Below are 14,986 nucleotides of genomic sequence, written 5' to 3' on the forward strand. Positions count from 1 at the left end.
GCGGCCCGCTCCCCGCAGGCCCTGCCGGAGGGGGGGGCCGTGGGGTCTCGGGCGGTTTGGGTTTGGCAGCAGCGGTGAGACTTTGGGGTATAACCCCTCCGTTTTCTGCCCTGGCGAGGCAGGGCGACGTGCCACTGCGGTTTTTAGGGTCTGGGCCGTGCGTGTAAAGGCAGGGGTGTGCGGTGAGGAGGAGGGCAGGCCTGTGCCTTGCCTTTGGCTCCTACCGCTAACTCTGGCGAGGTCAGGGTGAGGTTTTTTTCCGGCGTTTGCTGCCTTGTGTCGAGGGGCAGGAGCTGTCAGCGTGGAAGCTGGACACTCGAGAACTGTTCGCAGTGTCATCGCAAGTACGTACACGCTTGAAATCCACTGAGCTCTTGACTGAGAAGGCCAGCGTCTGAATATAATAAACTCAAGTGAACTCAAATGCCTGTGATCTGATGTGGAGCCGTCGTGCTGCAAAGCGTGCCAATTTCACCTATGATAAATAGATAAGACTCTCTTGGTATTTGTGGTATTTCCGTGCACTGTGCTGTAATAATAGAAATGACCTTGGATATCACAAAGACCAAGGCTGTTAACTGCAAGTTGCATTGTGATCTCCCAGGTGAATGGCCATTTTTTTAAAGTATCAAATTATACTGTGCTGCTGTATCGCAGCGGACAGACCGTCCACGGCTGTGCTGAGTCAGACTAAAGGTCCATTTAGCTGGTATCCATTCTCCCACAATGGCTGTTAGTGGATGGTATGAGGAAGAGTACCAGAAAGGAATGCAAGTGGAGACTAATCCTTTCCTCAGTATAACCTCCCTGCTTCTAACAGGATGAAGTGTAGGGGCTTTCCGAGCAATAGTGAGCATTTAGACCATTACGCTGAATAAACACCAGTGGCCCCATCCTGAGATGGTCATACCTTTTCATCAAAGGTTCTTTAAAAAACTGCCCCACAAAGCATCTGCGAGTGGAGAAAGCTGGGTTATACAATGGTTTTTTTTCACACCTTTTCAGCGTGGGAGTCTATTTTGCAGAACAGGGATTGTATCTTTTTGTGTATTATGTCTTCTTGTGTATGTAGGGCAGCGCTTACCAGAATACCAATGTATCTGTACCTGTGTGTGTGAATTATTGCAGTTATGATAAGAATCTACCAGCAGAGGTCACCTAGCTACATATAAAAAGTAACCATAGCCCACTGGAGGAATAAACTTTATCAGTATCCAAAAGTTGGGAAAGAAATTAGATTTTTTTTTTTTGGCTTCTTGGTGTCTTAAAAAAAAAAAAAGAAAAGAAAAAAACACAAAGCAGTTGTGTGGGTTGAAAGATGGCTATCGTTCTGTATAGAATACAAATATGCATAGCCTTTCCAGGCCGGTCACTTAAAGGCCGTATTTCATGCCAGCACTTACTTAAAAGAGATTTTTTTTCTGAGATTCCTTTTTCTAAGATGTGCACTTGAAGCCAAAATGACTCATATTGGTGTAAGATATTTTCAGCTTTGTCAAAATGCCTTGTTAGAAAGTATTTTGTTAGCTGGCAAAAATGGCATGCATGTTTCCTTTGAGTAACAAAGCACAAACATATCGCAGGGACCTCTGAAGGTGCTATTTTTTTTTTTTTCTGAAAAAACAAAAACATCTTCAGCAATTTTTGGTAAGGATTCATAAATATTATTATTGTCAGAGATCCATATCCTCTGATTCAGCGATTTCTGATAGCTCTGCTTTCAGATCTTGAGGCTAACCAGAATCAAGCTATTCCTGTTGCTCGTTCGAGTAATGCAAAAACAAATTTATATTCAGTTGCCAGTGGCCCAAGTGGCTCATTTCAGGCCGCGGGGATTGCCAGGCCAGGAGGAGGGTTTCCCCAGGAAGGAGTAACCCCCTGACCTTTCCTTGGACACTGGGAGGTACGGGGCAGGTCTGTGCGGCGCAGAATTACCCCTTGAGAGTTTTGCCAAAGAAGGAAGGTTCGCTCACTCTATAGCTGTTTATAGTAGGAGTCTGTAACAGTATGGGTCACAGTAGGGGTCTTATAAAATAAGCAGAAGAGGACTAAACTTTGGCTGGCAGTCAGTGTTTGCAGAATGGAAATACAAAGTCACGCGCGATCGTACAAAGTCATGTACTCAACAAGTTGTCCCGGTGCACGCCAAGCCAGCTTGCCTCAAGGGCCGGGAAGTTTGTGCCCTATTTGCACTGCTACCTGTTTGGGCAAGGGTGGAAGCAGGAGTTGAACCTGACTGCTCCTGCAGCAGGTTTTTTTCCCTTTCTAGCTGGAGTACCTTGGCCAGCCACAGCTGAGACACTGTGTTATGGGGTGAAAACTTAGCTGGCCAGCCAGGCTCTGGTTTTGATGTTCCAGCTGGAAAAGGCCATGGCACTGACTGAGTTTTCTAAAGGACATTTTGTATAGTGTCAGAAATGTGAAATGCCTGCTTATCAGCAAAACAATTAAAGGAGATTGTAAAACTGTGCCTTTCTGTCTAAGGAACAAGGGGAGCAACATGCTGTTTTCTGCAGATTTGAAATACAGTTCTCAATTAAGTGAAAGTTGCATAACTTGTCCCTTTACTTCACTCGCTGCCCTTCTTGCACCTTACTTTCCTCTGAGGCGCCGTCCAGTCCCCCTGCACCCCTTCTTACACAAGAGGGCGGGGGACATTCCCTCTCCTCCTTTACATAACAGGCAAATTAAAGAGCTAACTAATTTAGGCTTCTTGGAAACTACCTTATTCTCATCTGTCACTACCCAGCCTACAATGGATTTAATTCCCCTTACAGATATGAGGGTCCTTGGGCAGAAGCATAGTTTCTCGGAAACCAACTTTCTGCATTTCTCCCCATCTCCAGTTAATGATGTTTAACAAAGGACATAGGCGCCTGCCTCACACTACACTTGTGGACCTCTCAAAGGGCTGAGGAGAGGAGGAAGGTCAGCCCCTCATCCAGCAACCTCAGCCCCTGGTGTTTGTAGCACAAGGCTGGATCCTCTCCCCATACCACCAGTGGTCATTTTCCTTCCAAAATTTACTCCACATACAAAACCCTATTTAAACTAGGGAGGAAGGTGGCAGCTGTATGGTGCTTGGCGCAGAAGAGCCATCATCAGATAAGAGAAGAAAGCTCTTCCAGACCATGCATGTCCTGGCACCAGGTGGCAGTGACTAGATACCATTTAAAACACAGAAATCAAACCCAGCTTAGAGCTCAAATAGAGGAGAAAATCAACTTTACTGAGCAAAGTTCACAGTTTCTCCCAGGGCTAAAATTGTTATTACCAGAAACACAAAAAGGATGGTTTGCAAAGATTCAGGTTTCAGAGGTACTGTTGTGAAACCTTCCTCCTACTTGTACTTTCCACAACAAAGAACTGGAAGCATCAGGGAAATGTTTTGCTGGAAGCCAAGCCAATTTTTAAACGAGGGGAAACATCAGGTGGGAAAAGGCTTAAATAGTCTGGGAATAAAGAATCCATGTAACTTTTAGGTGAGAGTTAACAGGAACTTTCCCCCTACTTCTACTGCCCATCTCTGCCTGGATGTCATGGGAGAAGGAGCGTCCACTCCCCATTGAGGCAAGCCACAGGGGTGCTGGAGAGGCACTTGGCCGTCCCCCGTCCCAGCAAGCTGTAGCAGCTCCTCCTGTTTCCATCTTTTACTCTGTGTTTGCTCCTGTGCAGGAGCAGCAAGCAGAATATCAGGAGCAAGGCAAAAGGTTAAGCTCTGTGGGCATAACACGGGGCAGGCGACCGGAGCCCTCTCTCCCAGGCCTTGCGTGGGTGACAGGGGTGACCTGCACTGCCGAGGGAGTGTCCTGCGTGGTGCCAGGATGGCACCCTCACCCACGGGCTCGGGTGGGTTGTTATTTCTGCTGTGGTAACTCAGGAACCTGCACACAGAGGCCCCGAAGGATTTCAGTCCCTAGCCCTTTGGCGTTATGAACAATTTCTACTGCGGTGCTTAACTTGGATTTCATTTTTTAACTGACCTGAGGTTTTCACGTGTCACTGACAGTATTAGTAGAAGTTATAAGGCAAAGACCTCACTTCTGTCCCAGAAAATCACAAATTGTTGAAGCCTAGGGAAATACTCTCGAGAAGGAGCTCTATGTCTTATCCCTGTGCTCGTGCAGACATGCCCACCATCAGCCATGTCAGACACAAAATGCTGGGCTGGATAGTCTGATCCCATGGGACTGTGATATATTCTCATAGCTATGCTTGGACTCCAAGTTTGTTTTGGGGAAAAAAAAAAAGTATTTCTGCATGGTCTTCAGCTCCATTCCATCAGTCAAGTTCAAATACAAGCAGTATGAATTAACATCTTCTAGAAGTGTGAAAAGATGGTAAAAGGTTACATGTGTCAATAATCAGCCTCTTAAGAATGGGTTACGCAAGTAGGAGTTTAACTATAATAAAGATTATCATCAATAAATACAAGAGATTAGTGCAAAGACTGCAACAGAAGGGTTTAGCGAAGAAAAGGAAAATACAGAAGAGAAAGTGTCACTTATAGAAAACCAGATCTGGTTCTGTATACAACCTCTTCTATGAATACAGCAGCATATGACAGAACACTTATTTGCAAATAACAGTTAGTGGAAAATGTGCTTTATCAGGTTTGTTTACTTGCTTCTTGGCAAGTCTGGCTTGTGAGGAAGTCAAACCCAACGCATCCAATTAGAAAATCTCCCTATCCGAATCACTAAGAGCAGTGCACAGCGCTCTGATCATCTTGCTCCTATCAACAGTGCATTTCAGAGTTTCATGTTCTTTAATAAATGCCACTTTCCCATAGTCTTGGCAAAGAATCAGTGATGCCATCCCGGTGTCCAGAGTTGGGAATTGAAGCAAGGAGGCCAGTAGTCATCCTGTCTAACGGTAGCTACTCTGCTATGGTTTCTGTATTAGACATGCATCTTAGCTCACCTGGTGTCTGAATTGCCCTCTAGACTATGGGAAAGGGGTCTAAGGTGCTGACAGTCCTAAATTTAGGCCTCTTAATGTCTAGAGTTAGCTGGGGATGAATCCAAGTCGGTGACTTGCCCAGGGTCCCATGAGAAATTGCTGGGGGCAGGGAGAAATGAGCTGAGTTCCTCAAACCTGCGTCCTGTATCCTGCCCGCTACATTATCAGCCCTCTCCAGTACACAGAGGTTTGCTTATCAAAACTGACTTTTCAGCTGTTTCAATTTGTCCATCTCTTGGACTTTATGTTGCTTTATTCAGAAAAGGTACTTGCGAGATCTTCATTTCATGCAGCTTGCTCAGAGACACTTCTTTGAATTAATGAATTTAATTGACTTTTCATGCCTAGTTTTTTCACCTATCATGTGGCTTGCTCCACCTTTGAATGAGACTGTCTCTGAAGACTCAAATTAGTAGATTTCTGAGAGCTAGCTGGCTCTACCCTTTCCTGAGTGCATAAAAGCCTTGCTGAAATGAAGGTAATTAGCAAACACATTGTTCCAAGAATGGTGTTGAACTTTCTTTATGGCACAGCCCTTTTGCTACCACATGTAGCCCCCCTGAGACTGTTTTGCCACCCGGGGTTAGATGAGCAGGCTTGCCAGTTCCACTGTTTTCTTTGTGAGAGAAACAAGTATGTGCTAGGAAACACCATGGGTTTAGGTGTGGCCTGAGCCATAGGTATGGGTTTGTTTTTCTTTGGTCACTTGTTCCCGATACTTGCTTTGCTCCCGAATCCATTAGCACTACGCTTCCATGCATTGTTGCCTGGAAGGTGGATAGGAAAGTAGCCTCATACAAACCAGTGTTCCGAGCATTAAAGATCTAATCGTTGTCCATTTGGGCAGATGCTTGTGTCTTTTTTTTTTTTGACCGGGGCATACTTTACCTGTAAAAGAAATGCTGACCCTCTCTCTCCAGCTGCAGTTCCTAGTCTTTATCTGCCCATGTTTCTCCCAGAAGAAGGCAGCTTTGTGAGGAAACATTGCATTAAACACGCTCCAGCCGTTTCTTGCACCCAGTCTCAGCTTGAACAAGTTACACCAAAAGCTGTCAGAGGAGAGAAGCTGTAGATAAACTACAATAAACAAAAAAGAAAATTCAGAAGCTCTCCTTATTTTTAAAGGGACAATAAGAGGGACACCCTCTTATTTTTCAAGGGACATATATATGTTAAAATATCTACTCTGTGTCTGAGGTAAAATATGGACCACATAGATCCAGGGGTTGTTATGGGGATTACTCACTGGTGACACTGACAAGAAGGAGATTTCGTTATTTGTCAGGGCCAGGAAAACGGGAATAGCAGCTTAAGGATTGCTGATGCCCCAGCACTGAGCTAAGATGACCTTACGTCTGCCACCCCCTGCCTTCAGTTGCAAGAACGAGCCTGGTCTCAAGCATGCATGCAGCCTGCAGCATGGGCACTGCCAGCAGCACACAACGAAGAAAATTTCCCATGCCTAGGAAATGTGCGCGGGTGAGAAACCACTGGAAGGGAGGGGGCTATGTATGATTCTAGGTTCCTGTGAGTAGCTAAAACACCAAGATGCCTAACAGGGCTGTATGTCGATATTTGCCATATATGACATAGAGCATACAGGAATGAGGCCAGTTTTTCTGGCTGCTTTCACTAAATACCCTTGAGGCGTGTCTGTATTAGGAATTTTTCACCGTTTCAGCCATTTGCATTTTGTCTACTCAGCAGAACCTGAGTTGGTACCACTGGGAACCCCTCTGCAGGCTTGATGCCTGCATCCAGACCTATCTGGCAAGACAGAAGTTCTTGCTATTCCAAGCAGATTTACTTGCTATGGCAAAAAAAGGCAATGCAAATTCCTCAGTTTCCTATATGTGTTCAGCATTATAGTTGTAGGCATTCAGTTGAAGTGGTGGAAGCCACAGTAGGAGAGGTATCATGTGGGATGTTTGCTCTGATGGGCTGGTATGGCACAGTGCAGAGCTAATGCAGGGCTGTGCTTTGACAAAAATAGTTCATGGATGATGAAGACTTTTCCCACCGTTAATACCAGTACTGTACATGCAGAAAACCACTCATTGTCCTTTGATTAATCCTGTTCAGATTAGCTAACTCTGAGTTGTAGTTACCCTGTTGCCATTGGTGTAACTGTATGTGAGCAGCTATTGCCTTAAGAATTGCTTCCTAGTGTCATTTTTCCCCAACATTTATCACGTCTTCACAATTTTTAATGACATCTTCTTATTATTTAAAGACAAACATATTCCACCTTTCCTAACAGGATTATGCTGTAAAACTGTAGTATTGGTTTCAATTTCAACAGAAACTGCCAGGAACAGTTGTTTCTTACACTGGGTTTAGGATGAGTCTTGTGAAAATAGGAACTGTATATATCACACAGTAGAGTTCAAGCTATCAATCAGCTGACACAGCAGACCAGCTTTCCTCAAATACTTGCAGATATATTTCTTTTTTCCGGTGAGAAGACTCTTTCTGAAAAGCAAAGCTAGTTTCACACCAGCTGAAACTGAGTGGAAGTGGTTTAATTTTGGTTCAGGAGGGCGGAATAGTAAGGAGGGTCCAAACCCGACTGAAACAAAGTTTAGCACTGTGTTTTCAGTACATTTCGGCAGTGAGTTATCCATATAGTTTTGTTTCTAGTTTTTAAAATGCCTTTAAAATCACACTTTTCTCTAGAACAATGAAACTTAATTAAGAGAAAGTCCAGGCCAAACACAAGGAACAGCAAGGGTACGATTCAAAGGCCTCATTTCTCAAGAGCTCTTCTCCTGAAACCAAATTTTTTAACCTTTCTCCAGCCACCAGTGACCAGAACTGTATCTTTTCCCAGAAGAGCTGGCACTAAATTTGAAAATGTTTTATTTTGCATAATGGGAAAAAGAAACAAAACGCTTTGCTTCCTTTGTGGGTATTTGCTCTTTGAATGGGGCCATATGACACAGCTTAAAGCTTTGTTTATTTGCAGCTTTCTTGCTTCCCTGGCAAAATGAAAGTCACAAGCAACAGGGCAAAGTGTCCCTCTCAAAACCAGGTTTCACAGGAAACTGGTTCAGGATCAGGCAAACCAGAAATCCCCACTTCCTTTTTCAAGAGAAATTACACTATCTGTTAATTAGCAGATGCCTGTTTCATTTTCTTCCACCGCCCCTGTTATAAGAAAAGGAGGAGGCAGGGCACCTAAGGACACCTACCTTTTGCTGCAGTTACTATTCACAGTTTTTCCATTCTGTCACTTCTCTCCCCATAAATATCAGTTGTGATACTTGAATGAAAATATCATCTTGTTTTCCTTGCAGCTTGTTCAGGATTGTGTAAGATACTCCTTACAATGAGCAGGTGGGATTTCCAACACTGGCAGGAAAGAGAGATTTTTACTGGAAACAATCATCTTCAGCTAAGAGCTCACTTGCTATTCATGTGCCACCGTAGGCACATGTGCTGTATGGAAAATACACCAGTGGAAACTCAGTTGGAGTAAACCAGCTGACTTCTCAGACCTTGCAAATGGCACTGCACTACGAGAAATTCTGGGAAATAAGCAACCGGGGCCAGCATTGCCCATCTCCAAAGCTGCTGCTGGAAGGGCAGCGAAGCCATTACCATGAAGGGTCACAGTGCAAGGCCTCCCCAAAAGAGGCCAGCGGTGCAAGGCGTTCAGCAGAGCCCTTGGAGCCGATGCTCCGTCTTCCTGTCCTCCTCCTGAAGAACAGTTACGGTAAACTGCTGCTTTGAGATAGGGAACCTGCCGTGCATTTCCCTGTAGCAAAGTACACTGTAGCTAAAGAAGGTGCTGATTAGTTGCATGCAATCTAAATTGCTGTTCTGTAGAAGTAAAAAGCCCCCCTTTTCTTTTCTTTTTCTTTGGTCTTATCACCAAGGGCATGGTTTTCTCAAAGGTTATTTGACAGCCCGGAGTCTTGAAGCAGACGTGTTGGCCCACTGCATGAGAAATCCAGTTAAGCAATGAAGGAACTACAAAGTGCTGCATCCTCTATGCAATGTAACATTGACATTTAACTTAGTCCCAGGGCAGCACGAACCATGAGAGAGGCATGAAAGATGAAAATCTCAGGGGGTCAAGACTAAAACAGGGCACGAGGAAGAAATATGCATTTTGGGGGGGCCATACAAGAGAGGCAGTTCCAACAGAAGATCCATGCAGCTGCTGAGATGCAAAGTCTTTGCTGCTAGGCTCATTTGAACACATAACCTGTGCTCATCGGTGTTAACGGCATGACCAGTTCCACTGACTTTGAGAATATCTTTAAGCACCTGCTCGAGTGTTTGCAGAATGAGGGTCAGATGTGTTTCCTTTTGTGGGGTGCCAGTACATGGCAGAGTGCGGGTGATTGAAGTATTTCAAACATCTCTAGAGGTATTGCCTCCTTGTGAATAGAAAGAAAGGAAATTCATGTTTCTGGGCTCACAAGTGCATACAGTCACCCTGCTGTGGTCACCTACCACTTGTGGAGTGTGCCCCTGGCATATGAAATCCAAAGCTTAGGAGCTTCATTGAGCAGAGGACATTTTCCTTTTTTAGAAGGTTTGATCTTAGTCTAAGGGGCTTCAGGGAATATTTTTTTCCCCCATTCAGCTCTGTCAGAGGTGTGGTTCTCTCACCACAAGGATTTAGTGATGTTTTCCACATGTCTGAGGATATTAGAAATACTACACAGGCTGCTATTCTGGATCTTTTGATGACATTTATTTGAAAGTTTCTTCCAGGACAGGGAGACCAAGTGTAGGGAGATACCAACTTGGAGGCAGAGATAGGTCCAGGGCTAGTCTTCAGTTGTGATACAGTTACTATTATGGTGAGCTACTTCATTATAATAACAGACTTCAGTGATGCAATAAACTTCATGACGCCTACCTTATGGCATCAAACAAACAAAACCAACTCTGCCTTCATAGACCTGGCAATTATTTTTTAAGATCTGACTTGGGAGATGCCAGCAACAGGTTTATAGTGGAAAAAGAGGGTGCAAAAAGGAAAAGGACAACCTGGAAAGAAGAAAACGAGAGGGTGGGAGAAAGTAAAGGCATATGGATCTGTTTCCTGAATGAACTTGTTCCCCAGGTTCTGGAGAGTGGATCTGAATGCAAGGAGAGGAGCCCAGGTGGTTCAGCTCAGGGAATCAATACCTCAACTCCGCATCAAGGTCCCAAAGGAAATGACTTTGGAGAAGAAGAGATAAATAGCCTTTTCCATTCTGGCCTGGAGAGGCTGCTCAACTACTTAAGACTAAAAACCTGTGATATTGTGGATGATGACAACAAGCAATTGCAAAAAACTCTATTTGTTTAATAGCTAAAAATTGAGGCTGGGGCTTTCACACACACAAAAAAAATCTTAAGACGAGTTACTAGTAAACTGAGCACATCTTGCCTGAATTATGGAGATACCGCAATTAAAGCGTCCCACTGGACTCTTTTTGCTGTTGGCTGAATTTCCCTTCCCAGACCATCTGACCACAGCTTGCTTTCTCGGAGGGCTTCCAGGTTTGCATTTATTTTTCAAACGAACCAACTCTTTCTTATAAAATAAGGAAGAGGAAAATGGGAATGCTGAAGCTTTTGGTTTCTGACACGCGTGCTCGCCTCCTCCAGCCTTACTACAGCCCGCAAGCCTCTAGGTGGTGCCTCGCTCTTAAGTTTAATGCCAGGAGCTGGGTGGGGAGCAGCAGCCCAGCAAGGGATGCCAGCAGTCACAGCACCCACCGGGGTGGCAGAGGGAGCAAAGCAGGCAGTCCTGCTGAGCTCTGCTCACCGAAGTATTGCTAGAAAAGTGTATTTGCTTTAGGCAAAGGAGCCACAGCTGGAACCAGAGGGATCTCCCACAGCAGCAGACACCTCTGCAGTTCATCCAGACCCCGCATAGTGACTTCATCCAGAGCTGACTGAGACACCTTCATTTAAAGCCACCCTGGGTCAGCCCCCCGATCCCAAAGAAAACCATCAGTTTCTTTGCTTTGAGGCTGCTGAAAAGCCCTGTCATCTAGATAACTGGTGTCTATAAGAAGATGTAACTGAGTTTATACCCTTCAGACTGATGCGTTAGAAGAGAAAAATGAAATGGGCAGGCTCGTGGGTCATCAGTGGGAGCGGGTGCCTATTTCTTTCCTGCTCTGCAGCGTGTTTTGCTAACCTGGGCTGTGTGAAAAGTCTCTGTGTGAGGCAGGAGCAACTCTTGGAAACACCTGTGAAGCAAAGGATGCCTGTAGATGGTATAAAGCTGTTCCCTATCTTCGACTGTGAGGAAGGGCAGTATTAGGGATTGGAATTGGAAAGATACACTGAGTTTGTTAGGTGTGGAGAAAGTGGTTCTTGGTATTTCTCATTACATCTTTGAGGGGAGGGACATCCACCAGGGAGGTTCACAGCCTTGGGATGAGCACAGCACAACTCTTCATCGTGTTTCCTCCTTTTCCACTATGCAACTAGGAAGCAGAGCACACCTTCTGTTTTGAAGCAAACTATTTGGTACGCATAGCCATGCAAAGTCCAAATCAGCCCTGACACTGCTGAGACACCCCAACTCCCACCTATTCACGGTGCATTCACGTATGTCCTCCTCATGCTGGAATAACACACCTCCCTGACTCCTACTTGGGAAGACAGGAGCTGTCTTGGAAGGCTTGCTATTTTCTTTCCCGCTATACCCTCCTCTTGAGAGGAATGACAGTGCCCTGTATTTGGTATGGGGAGGAAGAATTTGCCCTTGGGCTTCCTCCTTGCCCCTACAGGTTTCCATGTACTTATATTTAAGGAGGGAGCAAACCTGGGACAAAGGAGGAGGTGGTGTCAAAGCTGGAGGGACAGACATCTGAGGAGGGTCATCAGGCGAGTTCATCCCTGAAGCAGGACATGCCCAGCGGGAGGAGGGGGAACATCTTCTCTGACATGCACTGCTCTCCTAAACAGGCTAAAGGATTAGCCCTTGGATTTGTTTTTCAGATGATCCCATGCTAACAGCTTTGGGTGGATTTGGGCTGACTTCTCCACATCGGGCCCTTTGACCTTTTAATCCTTCTGAAATAACCTATTTCCCCCTCCTCCCCCCCGGCCCCAACTCCCAATCCCACCAGATAGCCTTTTGTTGGTTTTCTACTCGGACATGTTTTGAGAGCTTGCAGCAGCTTTTCTGGTGGGCTGCGTTAATTAGCTGGCAGCTCTGGCTCCTTCATCCCAGTGGGCTGTACCTGGGGCTGTGCTTATTTCAGGGTGCTGCTCGATGAGTGTGTGAGACTTGCAATTTGAAAGTTTTTCATGGATAAATCAAAACTTAGGCTTTTATGATAAATAATAAGGAATATCACTGACTTCTTTTGCCTTATTTTAACTTCTTCATCCCTCACCACAGCTGGCAGACCGACAGGGTTATGCAGTTCTAAAAGAGGAAGAAAAGAAACCTGAAAAAAAAAAAAATTACAGCTGGTAAGTGAGGCCAGATATAGCTGTGGTGTGGATGGGACACGGAGGAAAAGCAGCAAGCTGGAGAGGGCCCTGGGGAGGAGATGGCTGTAGAGGTGATCACATAACTGAGACAAAAATATCTTAAGGACCTGCAGTGTGAGGGAGATGCAGAACCTCCTAAAACCACTGCAAGTATGGTTGCTAAAAGCTGCGTGAGGATGCCTTTTATAGGCCCTGATTCAGCTCACACAATTTTGAGGCTCTGAAGGAAGCGACCCAACTAATGGCACATCCATGGAGAGGTTCAGTCAGTTTTAGCCAGAGCATGAGCACATGCTGTGTTTTTTTCCCAAAGATGGGTAACGCGCTCTGTCTCCAGCCAGCTCCCGCTGTCTCCTTGGCTTCCTCTGCCATCAGTGGCTGAAATAAGAGGATTGTAAGTGGCCCTTTAAAAGCATTTCATACTGGTGCAGGAGAGGAATAATTAGTCCATACTTATTCTTCTGGGCTTAGGTCTTTACGCAGACAGATCGATATGCTTCCTTCTGCAGTTCATCTTCAAACTCGTGTGTGGAGGAAATGAAGGGACTACTCAGAAAATTGTGCGGTGCCTCGCTTAAATTCATGCAATGCTTATAGTTAGCCAAGGTCCTTGGGAATTAATGTTGCCTTTAAAGTTAAGTATATACTCAAGGTTTTCTCTCAAGAAAGATGGCTTAAGCATATTGGAATTGAAAAAGTCCTTTTTCGCCATCACTCACAATTGCTGTATACAAAACCGAGTGACTTCATGGTAGGCTGACTACTAGATGGCAAAATATATGGAGGTGTTTCCTTGGCTCTAGACAAGAAAAGGGTGGCACTCCGGCAGCATTTTGGGTACTGTCAGCTTTCTCCCATTCTCCTCTAGAGAAAGTTTGTTGGAGAGGCAACGTGCAGAAAGGAAGTTGGAAAGCTGAGGACAGCAGCTGCACAGCTCAGTGTGTGATGGTGCAAGAGCTGACCACGGAGGAGGAGGAAGGCAATGCCCGATCCAACCCTAACCAGGGACATCCACCCAAGGGAACAGAGAGGAGCAGAGTTACCTCAGTAGCTCATCCCACATCCCTGCACAAGGACACCACTGCTGGACTTGAAAAGGCATGGATGTTTCCCTACACAGCCCAGAAACTTTGTCCACTTTCCTTCTACAAATAAAACTCTGCTAGGGTCACAGTTTCTGAACAGATTATGCTCTCACACAGTCATTTTCTATGTGAGCAAAGGCAGTAGCCATTTCTCACACTCCTTCACTTATCTGTGAAGGAAGATGGCACAGATCTATGGCAATTATACTGCAGACCTGCTGTAAGACCAAGGTTTTAGGCTTAATCACATGTGATACACAGGGAAATAAATTCCATCTGAATGTACAATGTAAAGGAAACAGCCTTTTCACATCTGTCATGCTGTCCAGTGACTTTTCTAATTGAAAAACAAAAGAAAGTACAACATGGAAGAATCTTCACGAAAAGGGCCTAGGACAGGATGCTTTTTGCTCTTTCCAGGCAGTAGGGGAAATAGCCTGATTAATTCTTAAGGCTATCTGTGTATGAAAAAAACCATCTACAGTCTCTGCACAAAACACAGTTAAATTATGCATGGTAAATATAATCCTGAGCACTGTTTGTATTTAAAAAAAAAAACCACCACTGAAATTTTGGCAAGTCTTTGAAGCTTGTATATTGAAGTCAAAGCCCAAGAAGGGCTGAGCTGCCATGGGGGGTCCTCAGTGGGATCCTGGAGAGTTTGCGTCAACCAGCAGTTGGGAAACCAAAAAGGCACATGAGATTTTGTGTCGTCTCCTGCCCCAAAGGGTTGTCTCACCTTGTTCACCCTCTCCCAAGGTCCAGGTGCTACACCGCATCCCCTTCAAATCCCTTGTGAATCCTGTTCTGGCCTGGATTTTTTGTTATGGGAAGGGTGTCCTGCTGCCACACTCCCTTTGCACATCCAGGGACAGCTGTGCTAGGTCAGACCAAAAGCCTCCAACATCAGCCCAAGGCAGATTCCTAGGAAAGAGTCTAAGAACAGGGAAAGTATAGCTTGAGACACCCCCATGAGTCTGTGACTCCAAGGCTTCCTGAGCCAGGGGTGGTGCTTTTGAATATGGCCCTCCATGGAACCCTATTCCACTGAGTTATCTAGTTTTCTGAAAACAGGCGAGCTTTAGTGTTGACAACATCTCATGGCCAATTTCTATTGCTTACTTATATTTGGTGTGAAGAAAATATATCCTTTAGTTCATTTCAAATCTGCTACTTGGTCATTGCTTTATGATCCTTAGTTCCTGTCATGGAGGACCCTTATGTATCTTCTTCCTGAGACGCAGGGCTTTATAGACTCCTGCCGTACTGGGACTGGTTTTCCTTTCTCCTGTGCTGGTGTTAGTCAGAAGTAACACGGTGAAGTCTACAGAGGCTGTACAGGAAGCACAGAAGAGAATATGGTTGTGCAGTTTCTTAATGCAAGCTCTGGCGCACTCCTGCAATTTGGCCCTAAATCTAAGACAACAGATTTCCTTATGTTACATCTAAAGTTATTTGGTGCCGTTAGTAACAGAGCAATA

Source organism: Haliaeetus leucocephalus, unplaced genomic scaffold, assembly GCF_000737465.1.
Source record: "Haliaeetus leucocephalus isolate CR32 unplaced genomic scaffold, Haliaeetus_leucocephalus-4.0 Scaffold373, whole genome shotgun sequence".
NCBI classification, from domain to species: Eukaryota; Metazoa; Chordata; class Aves; order Accipitriformes; family Accipitridae; genus Haliaeetus; species Haliaeetus leucocephalus.